This window comes from Orcinus orca, chromosome 17 (genome assembly GCF_937001465.1).
Source record: "Orcinus orca chromosome 17, mOrcOrc1.1, whole genome shotgun sequence".
Lineage (NCBI taxonomy): Eukaryota > Metazoa > Chordata > Mammalia > Artiodactyla > Delphinidae > Orcinus > Orcinus orca.
Genome location: NC_064575.1, coordinates 61,274,603 through 61,299,601, shown reverse-complemented (window position 1 = coordinate 61,299,601; position 24,999 = coordinate 61,274,603).

Here is a 24,999-nt window from a genome sequence, read left to right as displayed (position 1 = left end):
AAGCCTTACCCTCACCCTTCCCCTAATCCTAACCCGTACGCTAACACTAACCCGCGCCCTCACACGTACGCTCACCCTAAAGCGTTGTCTTACCCTCACCTGGACCCTAAAGCGTCCTCGTCCCCTAATCCTAACCCTAGCCCGAACCCTAACCCTAACCCTTCCACAAAGCCTTACCGTCACCCGTCCCCTAATCCTAACCCGTACGTTAACACTAACCCGCGCCCTCACACGTTCGCTCACACTAAAGTGTTGTCGTACCCTCACCTGGACCCTAAACCGTCCCCTTTCCCTAACCCTAACCCTAGCCCGAACCCTAACCCTAACCCTTCCCCGAAGCCTTACCCTCACCCGTCCCTTAATCCTAAGCCGTACGCTAACACTAACCCGCGCCCTCACACGTACGCTCACCCTGAAGCGTTGTCGTACCCTCACGTGGACCCTAAACCATCCCCGTCCCCTAACCCTAACCCTAGCCGAACCCTAAACCTAACTCTTCCCCGAGGCCTTACCCTCACCCGTCCCCTAATCCTAACCCGTACGCTAACACTAACCCGCGCCCTCACACGTACGCTCACCCTAAAGCGTTGTCGTACCCTCACCTGGACCCTAAATCATCCCCGTCCCCTAACCCTAACCCTAGCCCGATCCCTAACCATAAACCTTCCCCAAAGCCTTACCCTCACCCGTACCCTAATGCTAACCCGTACGCTAACACTAACCCGCCCCCTCACACATACGCTCACCATAAAGCGTTGTCATACCCTCACCTGGACCCTAAACCGTCCCCGTCCCCTAACCCTAACCCTAACCCTAGCCCGAACCCTAACCCTAACACTTCCCTGAAACCTTACCCTCACCCGTCCCCTAAACCTAACCCGTCCGCTAAGACTAACCCGCGCCCTCACACGTACGCTCACCCTAAAGTGTTGTCGTACCCTCACCTGGACCCTAAACAGTCCCCGTCCCCTAACCCTAACCCTAACCCTAGCCCGAAACATAACCCTAACCCTTCCCTGAAGCCTTGCCCTCACCCGTCCCCTAATCCTAACACGTACGCTAACACTAACCCGCACCCTCACACGTACGCTCACCCTAAAGCGTTGTTGTACCCTCACTTGGACCATAAACCGTCCCCATGCCCTAACCCTAACCCTAGCCCGAACCCTAACCCTAACTCTTCCCCAAAGCCTTACCCTCACCCGTCTCCTAATCCTAACCCGTACGCTAACACTAACCCGCGCCCTCACACGTATGCTCACTCTAGAGCGTTGTCATACCCTCACCTGGACCCTAAACCATACCCGTCCCCTAACCCTAACGCTAGCCCGAACCCTAACCCAAACCCTTCCCCGAAGCCTTACCCTCACACGTCCCCTAATCCTAACCCGTACGCTAACACTAACCCGTGCCCTCACACGTACACTCACCCTAAAGCGTTGTCGTACCCTCACCTGGAAGATAAACCATCCCTGTCCCCTAACCCTAACCCTAACCCGAACCCTAACACTAACCCTTCCCCGAAGCCTTACCCTCAACCGTCCCCTAATCCTAACCCGTACGCTAACACTAACCTGCACCCACATATGTACGCTCACCCTAAAGCGTTGTCGTACCCTCACCTGGACCCTAAACTGTCCCCGTCCCCTAACCCTAACCCTAGCCCGAACCCTAACCCTAACCCTTCCCCGAAGCCTTACCCTCACCCGTCCCCTAATCCTAACCCGTGCGCTAACACTAACCCGCGCCCTCACACGTATGCTCACCCTAAAGCGTTGTCGTACCCTCACCTGGACCCTAAACTGTCCCCGTCCCCTAACCCTAACCCTAGCCCGAAACCTATCCCTAACCCTTCCCCGAAGCCTTACCCTCACCCGTCCCCTAAACCTAACCCGTACGCTAACACTATCCCACGCCCTCACACGTACGCTCAGCCTAAAGTGTTGTCGTACCCTCACCTGGACCCTAAACCGTCCCCGTCCCCTAACTCTAACCATAGCCCGAACCCTAACCCTAACCCTTCCCCGTAGCCTTACCCTCACTCGTCCCCTAATCCTAACCCGTACGCTAACACTAACCCGTGCCCTCACACGTACGATAACCCTAAAGCGTTGTCGTACCCTCACCTGGACCCTAAACCGTCCCCGTCCCCTAACCCTAACCCTAGCCCGAACCCTAACCCTAACCCCTCCCCGAAGCCTTACCCTCACCCGTCCTCTAATCCTAACCTGGACACTAACACTAACCCGCGCCCTCACACGTACGCTCACCCTAAAGCGTTGTCATACCCTCACCTGGACGCTAAACCGTCCCCGTCCCCTAACCCTAACCCTAGCCCGAACCCTAACCCTAACTCTTCCCCGAAGCCTTACCCTCACCCGTCCCCTAATCCTAACCCATACGCTAACACTAACCCGCGCCCTCACACGTACGCTCACCCTAAAGCGTTGTCGTACCCTCACCTGGACCCTAAACCGTCTCCGTCCCCTAACCCTAACCCTAGCCCAAACCCTAAAACTAACCCTTCCCTGATTCCTTACCCTCACCCGTCCCCTAATCCTAACCCGTACGCTAAAACAAACCCGTGCCCTCACACGTACGCTCACCCTAAAGCGTTGTCGAACCCTCACCTGGACCCTAAACTGTCCCTGTCCCCTAACCCTAACCCTATCCCTTCCCCGAAGCCTCACCCTCACCCGTCCCCTAATCCTAACCCATACGCTAACACTAACCCGCGCTCTCACTCGTACGCTCACCCTTAAGTGTTGTCGTACCCTCACCTGGACCCTAAACCGTCCCCGTCCCCTAACCCTAACCCTAACCCGAACCCTAATCCTAACCCTTCCCCGAAGCCTTACCCTCACCCGTCCCCTAATCCTCACCCGTACGCTAACACTAACCCATGCCCTCACACGTACGCTCACCCTGAAGCGTTGTCGTACCCTCACCTGGACCCTAAACCTTCCCCGTCCCCTAACCCTAACCCTAGCCCGAACCCTAAACCTAACACTTCCCTGAAGCCTTACCCTCACCCGTCCCCTAATCCTAACCCGTACGCTAACACTAACCGGTACCCTCACACGTACGCTCACCCTAAAGCGTTGTCGTACCCTCATCTGGACCCTAAACCGTCCCCGTCCCCTATACCTAACACTACTCCGAACCCTAACCCTAACTCTTCCCCGAAGCCTTGCACTCACCCGTCCCCTAATCCTAATCCGTACGCTAACACTAACCCGTGCCCTCACACGTACGCTCACCCTAAAGCGTTGTCGTACCCTCACCTGGACCCTAAACCGTCCCCGTCCCCTAACCCTAACGCTAACACTAGCCCGAACCCTACCCTAACCCTTCCCCGAAGCCTTACCCTCACCCGTCCCTACTCCTAACCCGTACGCTAACACTAACCCGTGCCCTCACACGTACGCTCACCCTAAAGCGTTGTCGTAGCCTCACCTGGACCCTAAACCGTCCCCGTCCCCTAACCCTAACCCTAGCGCGAACAATAACCCTAACCCTTCCACGAAGCCTTACCCTCACCCGTCCCCTAATGTTAACCCGTACGCTAACACTAACCCACGCCCTCACACGAACGCTCACCCTAAAGCATTGCGGTACCCTCACCTGGAACATAAACCGTCCCTGTCCCCTAACCCTAACCCTAGCCCGAACCCTAACCCTAACCCTTCCCCGAAGCCTTACCCTCACCCGTCCCCTAATCCTAACCCGTACGCTAACACTAACCCGCGCCCTCACACGTACGCTCACCATAAAGCGTTGTCGTACCCTCACCTGGACCCTAAACCATCCCCGTCCCCTAACCCTAACCCTAGCCCGAAACCTAACCGTAACCCTTCCCCGAAGCCTTGCACTCACCCGTCCCCTAATCCTAACCCGTACGCTAACACTAACCCGCGCCCTCACACGTACGCTCACCCTGAACCGTTGTCGTACCCTCACCTGGACCCTAAACTGTCCCCGTCCCCTAACCCTAACCCTAGCCCGAACGCTAACCCTAACCCTTCCCCGAAGCCTTACTCTCACCCGTCCCCTAATCCTAACCCGTACGCTAACACTATCCCACGCCCTCACACGTACGCTCACCCTAAAGTGTTGTCGTACCCTCACCTGGACCCTAAACCGTCCCCGTCCCCTAACCCTAACCATAGCCCGAACCCTAACCCTAACCCTTCCCCGTAGCCTTACCCTCACTCGTCCCCTAATCCTAACCCGTACGCTAACACTAACCCGCGCCCTCACACGTACGCTAACCCTAAAGTGTTGTCGTACCCTCACCTGGACCCTAAACCGTCCCCGTCCCCTAACCCTAACCCTAACCCTTCCCCGAAGCCTTACCCTCACCCGTCCCCTAATCCTAACCTGGACACTAACACTAACCCGCGCCCTCACACGTACGCTCACCCTAAAGCGTTGTCGTACCCTCACGTGGACCCTAAACCGTCCCCGTCCCCTAACCCTAACCCTAGCCGGAACCCTAACCCTAACTCTTCCCCGAAGCCTTACCCTCACCCGTCCCCTAATCCTAACCCGTACGCTAACACTAACCCGCGCCCTCACACGTACGCTCACCCTAAAGCGTTGTCGTACCCTCACCTGGACCCTAAACCGTCCCCATCCCCTAACCTTAACCCTAGCCCGAACCCTAACCCTAACACTTCCCCGAAGCCTTACCCTCACCCGTCCCCTAATCCTAACCCGTACGCTAACACTAACCCGTGCCCTCACACGTACGCTCACCCTAAAGCGTTGTCGTACCCTCACCTGGACCCTAAACCGTCCCCGTCCCCTAACCCTAACCCTAGCCCAAACCCTAAAACTAACCCTTCCCTGATTCTTTACCGTCACCCGTCCCCTAATCCTAACCCGTACGCTAACACTAACCCTTGCCCTCACACGTACGCTCACCCTAAAGCGTTGTCGTACCGTCACCTGGACCATAAACCGTCCCCGTCCCCTAACCCTAACCCTAGCCTGAACCCTAACCCTAACCCTTCCCCGAAGCCTTACCCTCTCCCGTCCACTAATCCTAACCCGTACGCTAACACTAACCCGCACCCTCACATGTACGCTCACCCTAAAGCGTTGTCGTAGCCTCACCTGGACCCTAAACCGTCCCCGTCCCCTAACCCTAACCCTAGCGCGAACAATAACCCTAACCCTTCCACGAAGCCTTACCCTCACCCGTCCCCTAATGTTAACCCGTACGCTAACACTAACCCACGCCCTCACACGTACGCTCACCCTAAAGCATTGCGGTACCCTCACCTGGACCCTAAACCGTCCCCGTCTCCTAACCCTAACCCTAGCCCGAACCCTAACACTAACCCTTCCCGAATCCTTGCACTCACCCGTCCCCTAATCCTAACCCGTACGCTAACACTAACCCGCGCCCTCACACGTACGCTCACCCTAAAGCGTTGTCGTACACTCACCTGCACCCTAAACCGTCCCCGTCCCCTAACCCTAACCCTAGCCCGAACCCTAACCCTAACCCTTCCGCGACGCCTTACCCTCACCCGTCCCCTAATCCCAACCCGTAGGCTAACACTAACCCGCGCCCTTACACGTACGCTCACCCTGAAGCGTTGTCGTACCCTCAACTGCACCCCAAACCGTCCCCGTCCCCTAACCCTAACCCTAGCCCGAACCCTAAACCTAACACTTCCCCAAAGCCTTACCCTCACCCGTCCCCTAATCCTAACCCGTACGCTAACACTAACCCGCGCCCTCACACGTACGCTCACCCTGAAGCGTTGTCGTACCCTCACCTGGAACATAAACCGTCCCTCTCCCCTAACCCTAACCCTACCCCGAACCCTAACCCTAACCCTTCCCTGAAGCCTTACCCTCACCCGTCACCTAATCCTAACCCGTACACTAACACTAACCCGCACCCTCACATGTACGCTCACCCTAAAGCGTTGTCGTACCCTCACCTGGACCCTAAACTGTCCCCGTCCCCTAACCCTAACGCTAGCCCGAACCCTAACCCTAACCCTTCCCCGAAGCCTTACCCTCACCCGTCCCCTAATCCTAACCCGTACGCTAACACTAACCCGTGCCCTCACACGTACCCTCACCCTAAAGCGTTGTCGTACCCTCACCTGGAAGATAAACCATCCCTGTCCCCTAACCCTAACCCTAACCCGAACCCTAACCCTAACCCTTCCCCGAAGCCTTACCCTCACGCGTCCCCTAATCCTAACCCGTACGCTAACACTAACCCGCACCCTCACATGTACGCTCACCCTAAAGCGTTGTCGTACCCTCACCTGGACCCTAAACCATCCCCGTCCCCTAACCCTAACCCTAGCCCGAACCCTAACCCTAACCCTTCCCGGAAGGCTTACCCTCACCCGTCCCCTAATCCTAACCCGTGAGCTAACACTAACCCGCGCCCTCACACGTATGCTCACCCTAAAGCGTTGTCGTACCCTCACCTGGACCCTAAACTGTCCCCATCCCCTAACCCTAACCCTAGCCCGAACCCTAACCCTAACCCTTCCCCGAAGCCTTACCCTCACCCGTCCCCTAATCCTAACCCGTACGCTAACACTATCCCACGCCCTCACACGTACGGTCACCCTAAAGTGTTGTCGTACACTCACCTGCACCCTAAACCGTCCCCGTCCCCTAACTCTAACCATAGCCCGAACCTTAACCCTAACCCTTCCCCGTAGCCTTACCCTCACTCGTCCCCTAATCCTAACCCGTACACTAACAGTAACCCGTGCCCTCACACGTACGCTAACCCTAAAGCGTTGTCGTACCCTCACCGGGAACCTAAACCGTCCCCGTCCCCTAACCCTAACCCTAGCCCGAACCCTAACCCTAACCCTTCCCCGTAGCCTTACCCTCACTCGTCCCCTAATCCTAACCCGTATGCTAACACTAACCCATGCCCTCACACGTACACTCACCCTAAAGCGTTGTCGTACCCTCACCTGGACCCTAAACAGTCCCCGTCCCCTAACCCTAACCCTAGCCCGAACCCTAACCCTAACCCTTCCCCGAAGCCTTACCCTCACCCGTCCCCTAATCCTAACCCGTACGCTAACACGAACCCGTGCCCTCACACGTACACTCACCCTAAAGCGTTGTCGTACCCTCACCTGGAACATAAACCATCCCAGTCCCCTAACCCTAACCCTAGCACGAACCCTAACCCTAACCCTTCCCCGAAGCCTTACACTCACCCGTCCCCTAATTCTAACCCGTACGCTAACACTAACCCGCACCCTCACATGCACGCTCACCCTAAAGCGTTGTCGTACCCTCACCTGGACCCTAAACCGTCCCCGTCCCCTAACCCTAACCCTAGCCCGAACCCTAACCCTAACACTTCCCCGAAGCCTTACCCTCACCCGTCCCGTAATCCTAACCCGTACGCTAACACTAACCCACGCCCTCACACGTACGCTCACCCTGAAACGTTGTCATACCCTCACCTGGACCCTAAACCGTCCCTGTCCCCTAACCCTAACCCTAGCCCGAACCCTAACCCTAACCCTTCCCCGAAGCCTTACCCTCACCCGTCCCCAAATCCTAACCCGTACGCTAACACTAACCCGCGCCCTCACACGTACGCTCACCGTAAAGCGTTGTCGTACCCTCACCTGGACCCTAAACCGTCCCCATCCCCTAAACCTAACCCTAGCCTGAACCCTAACCCTAACACTTCCCTGAAACCTTACCCTCACCCGTCCCCTAATCCTAACCCGTCCGCTAAGACTAACCCGCGCCCTCACACGGACGCTCACCATAAAGTGTTGTCGTACACTCACCTGGACCCTAAACCGTCCCCGTCCCCTAACCCTAACCCTAGCCCGAACCCTAAACCTAACCCTTCCCTGAAGCCTTACCCTCACCCGTCCCCTAATCCTAACCCATACGCTAACACTAACCGGTACCCTCACACGTACGCTCACCCTAAAGCGTTGTCGTACCCTCACCTGGACCGTAAACCGTCCCCGTCCCCTAAACCTAACCCTACTCCGAATCCTAAACCTATTCCTTCCCCGAAGCCTTACCCTCACCCGTCCCCTAATCCTAATCCGTACGCTAACACTAACCCGTGCCCTCACACGTACGCTCACCCTAAAGCGTTGTCGTACCCTCACCTGGACCCTAAACAGTCCCCGTCCCCTAACCCTAACCCTAGCCGAACCCTAATCCTAACCCTTCCCCGAAGACTTATCCTCACCTGTCACCTAATCCTAACCCGTACGTTAACACTAACCCGCGCCCTCACACATACGCTCACCCTAAAGCGTTGTTGTACCCTCACCTGGACCCTAAACCGTCCCCGTCCCCTAACCCTAACCCTAGCCCGAACCCTAACCCTATCCCTTCCCCGAAGCCTTACCCTCACCCGTCCCCTAATGCTAACCCATACGCTAACACTAACCCGCGCTCTCACACGTACGCTCACCCTAAAGTGTTGTCGTACCCTCACCTGGACCCTAAATCGTCCCCGTCCCATATCCCTAACCCTACCACGAACCCTATCCCTAACCCTTCCCCGAAGCCTTACACACACCCGTCCCCTAATCCTAACCCGTACGCTAACACTAACCCGCGCCCTCACACGTACGCTCACCCTAAAGCGTTGTCGTACCATCACCTGGACCCTAAACCGTCCCCGTCCCCTAACCCTAACCCTAGCCCGAACCCTAACCCTAACCCTTCCCCGAAGCCTTACCCTCCCCCGTCCCCTAATGCTAACCCGTAGGGTAACACTAACCCGCGCCCTCACACGTACGCTCACCCTAAAGCATTGTCGTACCCTCACCTGGACCCTAAACCGTCCCCAACCCCTAACCCTAACCCTAGCCCGAACCCTAAACCTAACCGTTCCCCGAAGCCTTACCCTCACCCGTCCCCTAATCCTAACCCGTACGCTAACACTGACCCGCGCCCTCATACGTACGCTCACCCTGAAACGTTGTCGTACCCTCACCTGGACCCTAAACCGTTCCCGTCCCCTAACCCTAACCCTAGCCCGAACCCTAACCCTAAACCTTCCCTGAAGACTTACCCTCACCCGTCCCCTAATCCTAACCCGTACGCTAACACTAACCCGTGCCCTCACACGTACGCTCACCCTAAAGTGTTGTCGTACCCTCACCTGGACCCTAAACAGTCCACGTCCCCTAACCCTAACCCTAGCCCGAACCCTAACCCTAACGCTTCCCCTAAGCCTTACCCTCACCCGTCCCCTAATCCTAAACCGTACGCTAACACTAACCCGTGCCCTCACACGTATGCTCACCCTAAATCGTTGTCGTACCCTCACCTGGACCCTAAACCGTCCCCGTCCCCTAACCCTAACCCTAGCCCGAACCCTAACCCTAACCCTTCCCCGAATCCTTACCCTCACCCGTCCCCTAATCCTAACCCGTACGCTAACACTAACCCGTGCCCTCACACGTACGCACACCCTAAAGCATTGTCGTACCCTCACCTGGACACTAAACCCTCCCCATCCCCTAAGCCTAACCCTAGGCCGAAACCTAACCCTAACCCTTCCCCGAAGCCTTACCCTCCCCCGTCCCCTAATGCTAACCTGTACGCTAACACTAACCCGCGCCCTCACACGTACGCTCACCCTGAAGCCTTGTCGTACCCTCACCTGGACCCTAAACCGTCCCCATCCCCTAACCCTAACCCTAGCCCGAACCCTAACCCTAACTCCTCCCCGTAGCCTTAACCTCTCCCGTCCCTTAATCCTAACAAGTACGCTAACACTAACCCGCGCCCTCACACGTACGCTCACCCTGAAGCGTTGTCGTACCCTCACCTGGACCCTAAAACGTCCCCGTCCCCTAACCCTAACCCTAGCCCGAACCCTAACCCTAACCCTTCCCCGAAGCCTTACCCTCACCCGTCCCATAATCCTGACCCGTACGCTAACACTAACCTGTGCCCTCACACTTACGCTCACCCTAAAGCATTGTCATACCCTCACCTGGACCCTAAACCGTCCCCAACCCCTAACCCTAACCCTAGCCCGAACCCTAACCCTTAACCTTCCCCGAAGCCTTAACCTCCCCCGTCCCCTAATCCTAACACGTATGCTAACACTAACCCGCGCCCTCACACGTATGCTCACCCTAAAGCGTTGTCATACCCTCACCTGGACCCTAAACCGTCCCTGTCCCCAAACCGTAACCCTAGCCCGAACCCTAACCCTAACCCTTCCCCGAAGCCTTACCCTCACCCGTCCCCTAATCCTAACCTGGACACTAACACTAACCCGCGCCCTCACACGTATGCTCACCCTGAAGCGTTGTCGTACCCTCACCTGGACCCTAAACCGTCCCCGTCCCCTAACCCTAACCCTATCCCGAACCCTAACCCTAACACTTCCCAGAAGCCTTAGCCTCACCCGTCCCCTAATCCTGACCCGTACGATAACACTAACCTGTGCCCTTACACGTACGCTCACTCTAAAGCATTGTCATACCCTCACCTGGACCCTAAACCGTCCCCAACCCCTAACCCTAACCCTAGCCTGAACCCGAACCCTAACCCTTCCCCGAAGCCTTACTCTCACCCGTACCCTAATCCTAACCTGTACGCTAACACTAAGCCGTGCCCTCACACGTACGCTCACCCTAAAGCGTTGTCGTTCCCTCACCTGGACCCTAAACCGTCCCCATCCCCTAACCCTAACCCTAGCCCGAACTCTAACCCTAACACTTCCCCGAAGCCTTACCCTCACCCGTCCCATAATCCTAACACGTACGCTAACACTAACCGGTGCCCTCACACGTACGCTCACCCTAAAGCATTGTCGTACCCTCACCTGGACCCTAAACCATCCCCGTCCCCTAACCCTAACCCTAACCCGAACCCTAACCCTAACCCTTCCCCGAAGCCTTACCCTCACCCGTCCCCTAATCCTAACCCGTACACTAACACTAACACGCGCCCTCACATGTACGCTCACCCTAAAGTATTGTCGTACCCTCATCTGGACCCTAAACCGTCGCCGTACCCTAACCCTAACCCTAACCCTAGCCTGAATCTTAACCCTAAGCCTTCCCCGAAGCCTTACCCTCACCCGTCCCCTAATCCTAACCCGTACAGTAACACTAACCCGTGCCCTCACACGTACGCTCACCCTAAAGCGTTGTCGTACACTCACCTGGACCCTAAACCGTCCCCAAACCCTAACCCTAACCCTAGCCCGAACCCTAACCCTAACCCTTCCCCGAAGCCTTACCCTCACCCGTCCCCTAATCCTAACCCGTATGCTAACACTAACCCACGCCCTCACATGTACGCTCAACCTAAAGCGTTGTCGTACCCTCACCTGCACCCTAAACCGTCCCCGTCCCCTAACCCTAACCCTAGCCCGAACCCTAACCCTAACCCTTCCCCGAAGCCTTACCCTCACCCGTCCCCTAATCCTAACCCGTACGCTAACACTAACCCGCACGCTCACATGTACACTCACCCTAAAGCGTTGTCGTAGCCTCACCTGGACCCTAAACCGTCCCCGTCCCCTAACCCTAACCCTAGCGCGAACAATAACTCTAACCCTTCCACGAAGCCTTACCCTCACCCGTCCCCTAATGTTAACCCGTACGCTAACACTAACCCACGCCCTCACACGTACGCTCACCCTAAAGCATTGCGGTACCCTCACCTGGACCCTAAACCGTCCCCGTCCCCTAACCCTAACCCTAGCCCGAACCCTAACCCTAACCCTTCCCCGAAGCCTTACCCTCACCCGTCCCCTAATCCTAACCCGTACGGTAACACTAACCCGCGCCCTCACACGTACGCTCACCATAAAGCGTTGTTGTACCCTCACCTGGAACCTAAACCATCCCCGTCCCCTAACCCTAACCCTAGCCCGAACCCTAACCCTAACCCTTCCCCGAAGCCTTACCCTCACCCGTCCCCTAATCCTAACACGTACGCTAACACTAACCCACGCCCTGAAACGTACGCTCACCCTAAAGCGTTGTCGTACCCTCACCTGGACCCTAAACCGTCCCCGTCCCCTAACCCTAACCCTAGCCCGAACCCTAACCCTAACCCTTCCCCGAGCCTTACACTCACCCGTCCCCTAATCCTAACCCGTACGCTAACACTAACCCGCGCCCTCACACGTACGCTCACCCTAAAGCGTTGTCGTACCCTCACCTGGACCCTAAACCGTCCCCGTCCCCTAAACCTAATCCTAGCCCGAACCCTAACCCTAACACTTCCCCGAAACCTTACCCTCACCCGTCCCCTAATCCTAACCTGTAGGCTAACACTAACCCGCGCCCTCACACGTACGTTCACCCTAAAGCGTTGTTGTACCCTCACCTGGACCCTAAACCGTCCCCAACCCCTAACGCTAACCCTAGCCCGAACCCTAACCCCAAACTTTCCCCGAAGCCTTACCCTCACACTTCCCCTAATGCTTAACCGTACGCTAACACTAACCCGTGCCCTCACACGTACGCTCACCCTAATGTGTTGTCGTACCCTCACCTGGACCCTAAACCGTCCCCATCCCCTAACCCTAACCCTAGCCCGAACCCTAACCCTAACCCTTCCCCGAAGCCTTACCCTCACCCGTCCTCTAATCCTAACCCGTACGCTAACACTAACCTGTGCTCTCACACGTACGCTCACCCTAAAGCATTGTCGTAACCTCACATGGACCCTAAACCCTCCCCGTCACCTAACACTAACCCTAGACCGAACCCTAACCCTAACCCTTCCCCGAAGCCTTACCCTCACCCGTCCCCTAATCCTAACCCGTACACTAACACTAACCCGCACCCTCACATGTATGCTCACCTTAAAGCGTTGTCGTACCCTCACCTGGACCCTAAACCGTCCCCGTCCCCTAACCCTAACCCTAGTCCAAACCCTAACCCTAAAACTTCCCTGAAGCCTTACCTTCACCTGTCCCCTAATCCTAACCCGTACGCTAACACTAACCCGCGCCCTCACACGTACGCTCACCCTAAAGCGTTGTCGTACCCTCACCTGGACCCTAAACCGTCCCCGTCCCCTAACCCTAACCCTAGTCCTAACCCTAACCCTAACCCTTCCCCGAAGCCTTAACCTCACCTGTCCCCTAATGCTAACCCGTACGCTAACACTAACCCGCACCCTCATACGTACGCTCACCCTAAATCGTTGTCGTACCCTCACCTGGACCGTAAACCGTCCCCGTCCCCTAACCCTAACCCTAGCCCGAACACTAACCCTAACCCTTCCCCGAAGCCTTACCCTCACCCGTCCCCTAATCCTAACCCGTACGCTAACACTAACCCGCGCCCTCACACGTACGCTCACCCTAAAGCGTTGTCGTACCCTCACCTGGACCCTAAACTGTCCCCGTCCCCTAACCCTAACACTAGCCCGAAACCTAACCCTAACCGTTCCCCGAAGCCTTACACTCAACCGTCCCCTAATCGTAACCTGTACGCTAATACTAACCCGCGACCTCACAGGTACGCTCACCCTAAAGCGTTGTCGTACCCTCACCTGGACCCTAAACCGTCCCTGTCCCCTAACAATAACCCTAGCCCGAATCTTAACCTTATCCCTTCCCCGAAGCCTTACCCTCACCCGTTCCCTAAACCTAACCGGGACACTAACACTATCCCACGCCCTCACACGTACGCTCACCCTAAAGCGTTCTCTTACCCTCACCTGGACGCTAAACCGTCCCCGACGCCTAACCCTAACCCTAGCCGAAACCCTAACCCTAACCCTTCCCCAAAGCCTTACCCTCACCCGTCCCCTAATCCTAACCCGTATGCTAACACTAACCCGCGCCCTCACACGTATGCTCACCCTAAAGCGTTGTTGTACCCTCACCTGGACCCTAAACCGTCCCCGTCCCCTAACCCGAACCCTAGCCCAAACCCTAACACTAACCCTTCCCCGAATCCTTACCCTCACCCGTCCCCTAATCCTAACCCGTACGCTAACACTAACCCGTGCCCTCACACGTACGCTCACCCTAAAGCGTTGTCGTACCCTCACCTGGACCGTAAACCCTCCCCATCCCCTAACCCTAACCCTAGGCCGAAACCTAACCCTAACCCTTCCCCAAAGCCTTACCCTCACCCGTACCCTAATGCTAAACTGTACGCTAACACTAACCCGCGCCCTCACACGTACGCTCACCCTAAAGCGTTGTCGTACCCTCACCTGGACCCTTAACCGTCCCCGTCCCCTAACCCTAACCCTAGCCCGAACCCTAACCCTAACCCTTCCCCGAAGCCTTACCCTCACCCGTCCCCTAATCCTAACCCGTACACTAACACTAACCTGTGCCCTCACACGTACGCTCACCCTAAAGCGTTGTCGTACCCTCACCTGGACCCTAAACCGTCCCCGTCCCCTAACCCTAACCCTAGCCCAAACCCTAACACTAACCCTTCCCCGAATCCTTACCCTCACCCGTCCCCTAATCCTAACCCGTACGCTAACACTAACCCGCGCCCTCATACGTACGCTCACCCTGAAACGTTGTCGTACCCTCACCTGGACCCTAAACCGTCCCCGTCCCCTAACCCTAACCCTAGCCCGAACCCTAACCCTAAACCTTCACTGAAGCCTTACCCTCACCCGTCCCCTAATCCTAACCCGTACGCTAACACTAACCCGTGCCCTCACACGTACGCTCACCCTAAAGTGTTGTCGTACCCTCACCTGGACCCTAAACAGTCCCCGTCCCCTAACCCTAACCCTAGCCCGAACCCTAACCCTAACGCTTCCCCTAAGCCTTACCCTCACCCGTCCCCTAATCCTAAACCGTACGCTAACACTAACCCGTGCCCTCACACGTACGCTCACCCTCAATCGTTGTCGTACCCTCACCTGGACCCTAAACCGTCCCCGTCCCCTAACCCTAACCCTAGCCCGAACCCTAACCCTAACACTTCCCCGAATCCTTACCCTCACCCGTCCCCTAATCCTAACCCGTATGCTAACACTAACCCGTGCTTTCACACGTACGCACACCCTAAAGCGTTGTCGTACCCTCACCTGGACCCTAAACCCTCCCCATCCCCTAAGCCTAACCCTAGGCCGAAACCTAACCCTAACCCTTCCCCGAAGCCTTACCCTCACCCGTCCCCTAATGCTAACCTGTACGCTAACACTAACCCGCGCCCTCACACGTACGCTCACCCTGAAGCGTTGTCGTACCCTCACCTGGACCCTAAACCGTCCCCATCCCCTAACCCTAACCCTAGCCCGAACCCTAACCCTAACTCCTCCCCGTAGCCTTAACCTCTCCCGTCCCTTAATCCTAACAAGTACGCTAACACTAACCCGCGCCCTCACACGTACGCTCACCCTGAAGCGTTGTCGTACCCTCACATGGACCCTAAACCGTCCCCGTCCCCTAACCCTAACCCTAGCCCGAACCCTAACCCTAACCCTTCCCCGAAGCCTTACCCTCACCCGTCCCCTAATCCTAACCCATACACTAACACTAACCCGCGCCCTCACACGTACGCTCACCCTAAAGCGTTGTCGTACCCTCACCTGGACCCTAAACCGTCCCCGTCCGCTAACTCTAACGCTAGCCTGAACCCTAACCCTAAACCTTCCTTGAAGACTTACCCTCACCCGTCCCCTAATCCTAACCCATACACTAACACTAACCCGCGCCCTCACACGTACGCTCACCCTAAAGCGTTGTCGTACCCTCACCTGGACCCTAAACCGTCCCCGTCCCCTAACCCTAACCCTAGCGCGAACCCTAACCCTAACTCTTCCCCGAAGCCTTACCCTCACCCGTCCCCTAATCCTAACCCGTACACTAACACTAAACAGTGCCCTCACACGTACGCTCAACTTAAGCGTTTTCGTACCCTCACCTGGACCCTAAACCCTCCCCATCCCCTAACCCTAACCCTAGCCCGAACCCAAACCCTAACCCTTCCCCGAAGCCTTACCCTCACCCGTCCCCTAATCCTAACCCGTACGCTAACACTAACCCGTGCCCTCACACGTACGCTCACCCTAAAGCGTTGTTATACACTCACCTGGACCCTAATCCGTCCCAGTCCCCTACCCTAACCCTAGCCCGAACCCTAACCCTAACCCTTCCCCGAAGCCTTACCCTCACCCGTCCCCTAATCCTAACCCATATGCTAACACTAACCAAGCCCTCACACGTACGCTCACCCTAAAGCGTTGTCGTACCCTCACCTGGACCCTAAACCGTCCCTGTCCCCTAACCCTAACCCTAGCCCGAACCCAAACCCTAATCCTTCCCCGAAGCCTTACCCTCACCCGTCCCCTAATCCTAACCCGTACGCTAACACTAACCCGCGCCCTCACACGTACGCTCACCCTAAAGCGTTGTCGTACCCTCACTTGGACCCTAAACCGTCGCAGTACCCTAACCCTAACCCTAGCCCGAACCCTAACCCTAAACCTTCCCAGAAGCCTCACCCTCACCCGTCCCATATTTCTAACCCGTACGCTAACACTAACCCTCGCCCTCACACGTACGCTCACCCTAAAGCATTGTCGTACCCTCACCTGTACCCTAAACCGTCCCCGTCCCCTAACCCTAACCCTAGCGCGAACCCTAACCCTAACCCTTCCCCGAAGTCTTACCCTCACCCGTCCCCTATTCCTAACCCGTATGCTAACACTAACCCGTTCCCTAAAACGTACGCTCACCCTAAAGCGTTGTCGTACCCTCACCTGGACCCTAAACCGTCCCCGTCCCCTAACCCTAACCCTAGCCTGAACCCTAACCCTAAGCCTTCCCCGAAGCCTTACCCTAACCCGTCCCCTAATCCTAACCCGTACGCTAACACTAACCCACGCCCTCAAACGTTCGCTCACCCTAAAGTGTTGTCGTACCCTCACCTGGACCCTAAACCGTCCCCGTCACCTAACCCTAACCCTATCCCGAACCCTAACCCTAACCCTTCCCCGAAGCCTTACCCTCACCCGTCCCCTGATCCAAACCCGTACGCTAACACTAACCCGCGCCCTCACACATATCCTCACCCTAAAGTGTTGTCGTACCCTCACCTGGACCCTAAACCGTCCCAGTCCCCTAACCCTAACCATAGCCCGAACCCTAACCCTAAACCTTCCCCGAAGCCTTACCCTCACCCGTCCCATATTCCTAACCCGTACGCTAACACTAACCCGCGCCCTCACACGTACGCTCACCCTAAAGCATTGTCGTATCCTCACCTGCACCCTAAACAGTCCCCGTCCCCTAACCCTAGCTCGAACCCTAACCCTAACACTTCCCTGAAGTCTTACCCTCACCCGTCCCCTATTGCTAACCCGTATGCTAACACTAACCCGTTCCCTAACACGTACGCTCACCCTAAAGCGTTGTCGTACCCTCACCTGGACCCTAAACCGTCCCCATCCCCTAACCCTAACCCTAGCCCGAACCCTAACCCTAACCCTTCCCCGAAGCCTTACCCTCACCCGTCCCCTAATCCTAACCCATACACTAACACTAACCCGCGCCCTCACACGTACGCTCACCCTAAAGCGTTGTCGTACCCTCACCTGGACCCTAAACCGTCCCCGTCCGCTAACTCTAACGCTAGCCTGAACCCTAACCCTAAACCTTCCTTGAAGCCTTACCCTCACCCGTCCCCTAATCCTAACCCATACACTAACACTAACCCGCGCCCTCACACGTACGCTCACCCTAAAGCGTTGTCGTACCCTCACCTGGACCCTAAACCGTCCCCGTACCCTAACCCTAACCCTAGCCCGAACCCTAACCCTAACTCTTCCCCGAAGCCTTACCCTCACCCGTCCCCTAATCCTAACCCGTACACTAACACTAAACAGTGCCCTCACACGTACGCTCAACTTAAGCGTTTTCGTACCCTCACCTGGACCCTAAACCCTCCCCATCCCCTAACCCTAACCCTAGCCCGAACCCAAACCCTAACCCTTCCCCGAAGCCTTACCCTAACCCGTCCCCTAATCCTAACCCATACGCTAACACTAACCCGTGCCCTCACACGTACACTCACCCTAAAGCGTTGTTATACACTCACCTGGACCCTAATCCGTCCCAGTCCCCTACCCTAACCCTAGCCCGAACCCTAACCCTAACCCTTCCCCGAAGCCTTACCCTCACCCGTCCCCTAATCCTAACCCATATGCTAACACTAACCAAGCCCTCACACGTACGCTCACCCTAAAGCGTTGTCGTACCCTCACCTGGACCCTAAACCGTCCCTGTCCCCTAACACTAACCCTAGCCCGAACCCAAACCCTAATCCTTCCCCGAAGCCTTACCCTCACCCTTCCCCTAATCCTAACCCGTACGCTAACACTAACCCGCGCCCTCACACGTACGCTCACCCTAAAGCGTTGTCGTACCCTCACTTGGACCCTAAACCGTCGCAGTACCCTAACCCTAACCCTAGCCCGAACCCTAACCCTAAACCTTCCCAGAAGCCTCACCCTCACCCGTCCCATATTTCTAACCCGTACGCTAACACTAACCCACGCCCTCACACGTACGCTCACCCTAAAGCATTGTCGTACCCTCACCTGTACCCTAAACCGTCCCCGTCCCCTAACCCTAACCCTAGCGCGAACCCTAACCCTAACCCTTCCCCGAAGTCTTACCCTCACCCGTCCCCTATTCCTAACCCGTATGCTAACACTAACCCGTTCCCTAAAACGTACGCTCACCCTAAAGCGTTGTCGTACCCTCACCTGGACCCTAAACCGTCCCCGTCCCCTAACCGTAACCCTAGCCTGAACCCTAACCCTAACCCTTCCCCGAAGACTTACCCTCACCCGTCCCCTAATCCTAACCCGTACGCTAACACTAACCCACGCCGTCACACGTACGCTCACCCTAAAGCGTTGTCGTACCCTCACCTGGACCCTAAACCCTCCCCAACTCCTAACCCTAACCCTAGCCCGAACCCTAACCCTAACCCTTCCCCGAAGCCTTACCCTCACCCGTCCCCTAATCCTAACCCGTACGCTAACACTAACCCGCGCCCTCACACATATGCTCACCCTAAAGCGTTGTCGTATCCTCACGTGGAAACTAAACCGTCCCCGTCCCTTAACCCTAACCCTAGCTCGAACCCTAACCCTAACCCTTCCCTGAAGCCTTACCTTCACCCGTGCCCTAATCCTAACCCATACGCTAACACTAACCCACGCCCTCACACGTATGCTCACCCTAAAGTGTTGTCGTACCCTCACCTGGACCCTAAACTGTCCCCATCCCCTAACCCTAACCCTAGCCCGAACCCTAACCCTAAGCCTTCCCCGAAGCCTTACCCTAACCCGTCCCCTAATCCTAACCCGTACGCTAACACTAACCCACGCCCTCAAACGTTCGCTCACTCTAAAGTGTTGTCGTACCCTCACCTGGACCCTAAACCGTCCCCGTCACCTAACCCTAACCCTTCCCCGAAGCCTTACCCTCACCCATCCCCTAATCCTAACCTGTACGCTAACACTAACCCGTGCCCTCACATGTACGCTCACACTAAAGCGTTGTCGTACCCTCATCTGGACCCTAAACCGTCCCCGTCCCCTAACCCTAACCCTAGCCTGAACCCTAGCCCTAACACTTCCTCGAAGCCTTACCCTCACACGTCCCCTAATCCTAACCCGTACGCTAACACTAACACACGCCCTCACACGTACGCTCACCCTAAAGCGTTGTCGTACCCTCACCTGGACCCTAAACCGTTCCCGTCCCCTAACCCTAACCCTAGTCCAAACCCTAACCCTAACCCTTCCCCGAAGCCTTACACTCACCCGTCCCCTAATCCTAACCCGTACGCTAACAATAACCCACGCCCTCACACGTCCGCTCACCCTAAAGCATTGTCGTAACCTCACCTGGACCCTAAACCGTTCCCGTCCCCTAACCCTAACCCTAACCAGAACCCTAACCCTAACCCTTCCCCGAAGCCTTACCCTCACCCGTCCCCTAATCCTAACCCGTACGCTAACACTAACCCGAGCCCTCACACGTACGCTCACTCTAAAGCGTTGTCGTACCCTCACCTGGACCCTAAACCGTCCCAAACCCCAACCCTAACCCTAGCCCGAACCCTAACCCTAACCCTTCCCCGAAGCCTTACCCTCACCCGTCTCCTAATCCTAACCCGTACGCTAACACTAACCCGTGCCCTCATACGTACGCTCACCCTAATGCGTTGTCGTATCCTCACCTGGTATCTAAACCGTCCCCGTCCCCTAACCCTAACCCTAGCCCGAACCCTAACCCTAACCCTTCCCGGAAGCGTTACCCTCACCCGTACCCTAATCCTAACCCGTACGCTAACACTAACGTGCGCCCTCACACGTACGCTCAACCTAAAGCGTTGTCGAACGCTCACCTGGCCCCTAAACTGTCCCCGTCCCCTAACCCTAACCCTAGCCCAAACCCTAACCCTAACCCTTCCCCGAAGCCTTACACTCACCCGTCCCCTAATCCTAACCCGTACGCTAAAACTAACCCGCGCCCTCACACGCACGCTCACCCTAAAGCGTTGTCGTACCCTCACCTGGACACTAAACCGTCCCCGTCCCCTAACCCTAACCCTAGCCCGAACCCTAACCCTAAACCTTCCCCGAATCCTTACCCTCACCCGTCCCCTACTCCTAACCCGTACGCTAAAACTAACCCGCGCCCTCACACGTACGCTCACCCTAAAGTGTTGTCATACCCTCACCTGGACCCTAAACCGTCTGCTAACCCTAACCCTAACCCTAGCCCGAACCCTAACCCTAAACCTTCCCCGAAGCCTTACCCTCACCCGTCCCCTAATCCTAACACGTACGCTAACACTAACCCGCGCCCTAACACGTACGCTCACCCTAAAGCATTGTTGTACCCTCACTTGGACCATAAACCGTCCCCATCCCCTAACCCTAACCCTAGCCCGAACCCTAAACCTAACCCTTCCCCAAAGCCTTACCCTCACCCGTCTCCTAATCCTAACCCGTACGCTAACACTAACCCGCGCCCTCACACGTATGCTCACTCTAGAGTGTTGTCATACACTCACCTGGACCCTAAACCGTACCCGTCCCCTAACCCTAACGCTAGCCCGAACCCTAACCCTAACCCTTCCCCGAAGCCTTACCCTCACCCGTCCCCTAATCCTAACCCGTACGCTAACACTAACCCGTGCCCTCACACGTACACTCATCCTAAAGCGTTGTCGTACCCTAACCTGGAAGATAAACCATCCCTGTCCCCTAACCCTAACCCTAACCCGAACCCTAACCCTAACACTTCCCCGAAGCCTTACCCTCACCCATCCCCTAATCCTAACCCGTACGCTAACACTAACCCGCACCCTCACATGTACGCTCACCCTAAAGCGTTGTCGTACCCTCACCTGGATCCTAAACTGTCCCCGTCCCCTAACCCTAACCCTAGCCCGAAACCTAACCCTAACCCTTCCCCGAAGCCTTACCCTCACCCGTCCCCTAATCCTAACCCGTGCGCTAACACTAACCCGCGCCCTCACACGTATGCTCACCCTAAAGTGTTGTCGTACCCTCACGTGGACCCTAAACCGTCCCCGTCCCCTAACTCTAACCATAGCCCGAACCCTAACCCTAACCCTTCCCCGTAGCCTTACCCTCACTCGTCCCCTAATCCTAACCTGTACGCTAACACTAACCCGTGCCCTCACACGTACGCTAACCCTAAAGCGTTGTCGTACCCTCACCTGGACCCTAAACCGTCCCTGTCCCCTAACCCTAACCCTAGCCCGAACCCTAACCCTAAACCTTCCCCGAAGCCTTACCCTCACCCGTCCTCTAATCCTAACCTGGACACTAACACTAACCCGCGACCTCACACGTACGCTCACCCTAAAGCGTTGTCATATCCTCACCTGGACGCTAAACCGTCCCCGTCCCCTAACCCTAACCGTAGCCCGAACCCTAAACCTAACTCTTCCCCGAAGCCTTACCCTCACCCGTCCCCTAATCCTAACCCATACGCTAACACTAACCCGCGCCCTCACACGTACGCTCACCCTAAAGCGTTGTCGTACCCTCACCTGGACCCTAAACCGTCCCCGTCCCCTAACCCTAACCCTAACCCTACTCCGAATCCTAACCCTATTCCTTCCCGAAGCCTTACCCTCACCCGTCCCCTAATCCTAACCCGTACGCTAACACTAACCCGTGCCCTCACACATACGCTCACCCTAAAGCGTTGTCGTACCCTCACCTGGACCCTAAACTGTCCCTGTCCCCTAACCCTAACCCTAGCCCGAACCCTAAACCTAACCCTTCCCCGAAGCCTTACCCTCACCCATCCCCTAATCCTAACCCGTACACTAACACTAATCCGCGCCTTCACACGTACGCTCACCGTAAAGCGTTGTCGTAGCCTCACCTGGACCCTAAACCTTCCCCGTCCCCTAACCCTAACCCTAGCCCAAACCCTAAACCTAACACTTCCCTGAAGCCTTACCCTCACCCGTCCCCTAATCCTAACCCGTACGCTAACACTAACTGGTACCCTCACACATACGCTCACCCTAAAGCGTTGTCGTACCCTCATCTGGACCCTAAACCGTCCCCGTCCCCTATACCTAACACTACTCCGAACCCTAACCCTAACCCTTCCCCGAAGCCTTGCACTCACCCGTACCCTAATCCTAATCCGTACGCTAACACTAACCCGTGCCCTCACACGTACGCTCACCCTAAAGCGTTGTCGAACCCTCACCTGGACCCTAAACCGTCCCCGTCCCCTAACCCTAACCCTAGCCCGAACCCTAAACCTAACCCTTCCCCAAAGCCTTACCCTCACCCGTCCCCTAATCCTAACCCGTACGCTAACACTAACCCACGCCCTCACACGTACGCTCACCCTGAAGCGTTGTCGTACCCTCACCTGGACCCGAAACCGTCCCCGTCCCCTAACCCTAACCCTAGCCCGAACCCTAACCCTAACCCGTCCCCGAAGCCTTACCCTCACCCGTCCCCTAATCCTAAGCCGTACGCTAACACTATCCCACGCCCTCACACGTACGCTCACCCTAAAGTGTTGTCGTACCCTCACCTGGACCCTAAACCGTCCCCGTCCCCTAACCCTAACCATAGCCCGAACCGTAACCCTAACACTTCCCCGTAGCCTTACCCTCACTCGTCCCGTAATCCTAACCCCTACGCTAACACTAACCCGCGCCCTCACACGTACGCTCACCCTAAAGCGTTGTCGTACCCTCACCTGGACCCTAAACCGTCCCCGTCCCCTAACCCTAACCATAGCGCGAACAATAACCCTAACCCTTCCACGAAGCCTTACCCTCACCCGTCCCCTAATGTTAACCCGTACGCTAACACTAACCCACGCCCTCACACGTACGCTCACCCTAAAGCATTGCGGTACCCTCACCTGGACCCTAAACCGTCCCCGTCCCCTAACCCTAACCCTAGCCCGAACCCTAACACTAACCCTTCCCCGAAGCCTTGCACTCACCCGTCACCTAATCCTAACCCGTACGCTAACACTAACCCGCACGCTCACACGTACGCTCACCCTAAACCATTCTCGTACCCTCACCTGGACCCTAAACCGTCTACGTCCCCTAACCCTAACCCTAGTCCGAACCCTAACCCTAACACTTCCCCGAAACCTTACCCTCTCCCGTCCACTGATCCTAACCCGTACGCTAACACTAACCCGCACCCTCACGTGTACGCTCACCCTAAAGCGTTGTCGTACCCTCACCTGGACCCTAAACATTCCCCGTCCCCTAACCCTAACCATAGCCCAAACCCTAACCCTAACCCTTCCCCGAAGCCTTACCCTTACCCGTCCCCTAATGCTAACCCGTGCGCTAACACTAACCCGCGCCCTCACACGTACGCTCACCCTAAAGCGTTGTCGTACCCTCACCTGGACCCTAAACTGTCCCCGTCCCCTAACCCTAACCCTAGCAAGAACCCTAACCCTAACCCCTCCCGGAAGCCTTACTCTCACCCGTCCCCTAATCCTAACCCGTACGCTAACACTAACCCGCGCCCTCACACGTACGCTCACCCTGAAGCGTTGTCATACCCTCACCTGGACCCTAAACCGTCCCCGTCCCCTAACCCTAACCCTAGCCGAACCCTAAACCTAACTCTTCCCCGAAGCCTTACCCTCACCCGTCCCCTAATCCTAACCCGTACGCTAACACTAACCCGCGCCCTCACACGTATGCTCACCCTAAAGCGTTGTCGTACCCTCACCTGGACCCTAAACCATCCCCGTCCCCTAACCCTAACCCTAGCCCGATCCCTAACCATAAACCTTCCCCAAAGCCTTACCCTCACCCGTACCCTAATGCTAACCCGTACGCTAACACTAACCCGCCCCCTCACACGTACGCTCACCCTAAAGCGTTGTCATACACTCACCTGGACTCTAAACCGTCCCCGTCCCCTAACCCTAACCCTAGCCCGAACCCTAACACTAACCCTTCCCCGAAGCCTTACCCTCACCCGTCCCCTAATCCTAACCCGTACGCTAACACTAACCCGTGCCCTCACACGTACGTTCACCCTAAAGCGTTGTCGTACCCTCACCTGGACCCTAAACCGTCCCCGTCCCCTAACCCTAACCCTAGCCCAAACCCTAACACTAACCCTTCCCCGAATCCTTACCCTCACCCATCCCCTAATCCTAACCCGTACGCTAACACTAACCCGTGCCCTCACACGTACGCTCACCCTAAAGCGTTGTCGTACCCTCACCTGGACCCTAAACCGTCCCAGTCCCCTAACCCTAACCCTAGCCCGAACCCTAACCCTAACCCTAACCCTTCACCGAAGCCTTACCCTCACCCGTCTCCTAATCCTAACCCGTACGCTAACACTAACCCGCGCCCTCACACGTACGCTCACCGTAAAGCGTTGTCATACCCTCGCCTAGACCCTAAACCGTCCCCGTCCCCTAACCCTAACCCTAGCCCGAACCCTAACCCTAACACTTCCCTGAAACCTTACCCT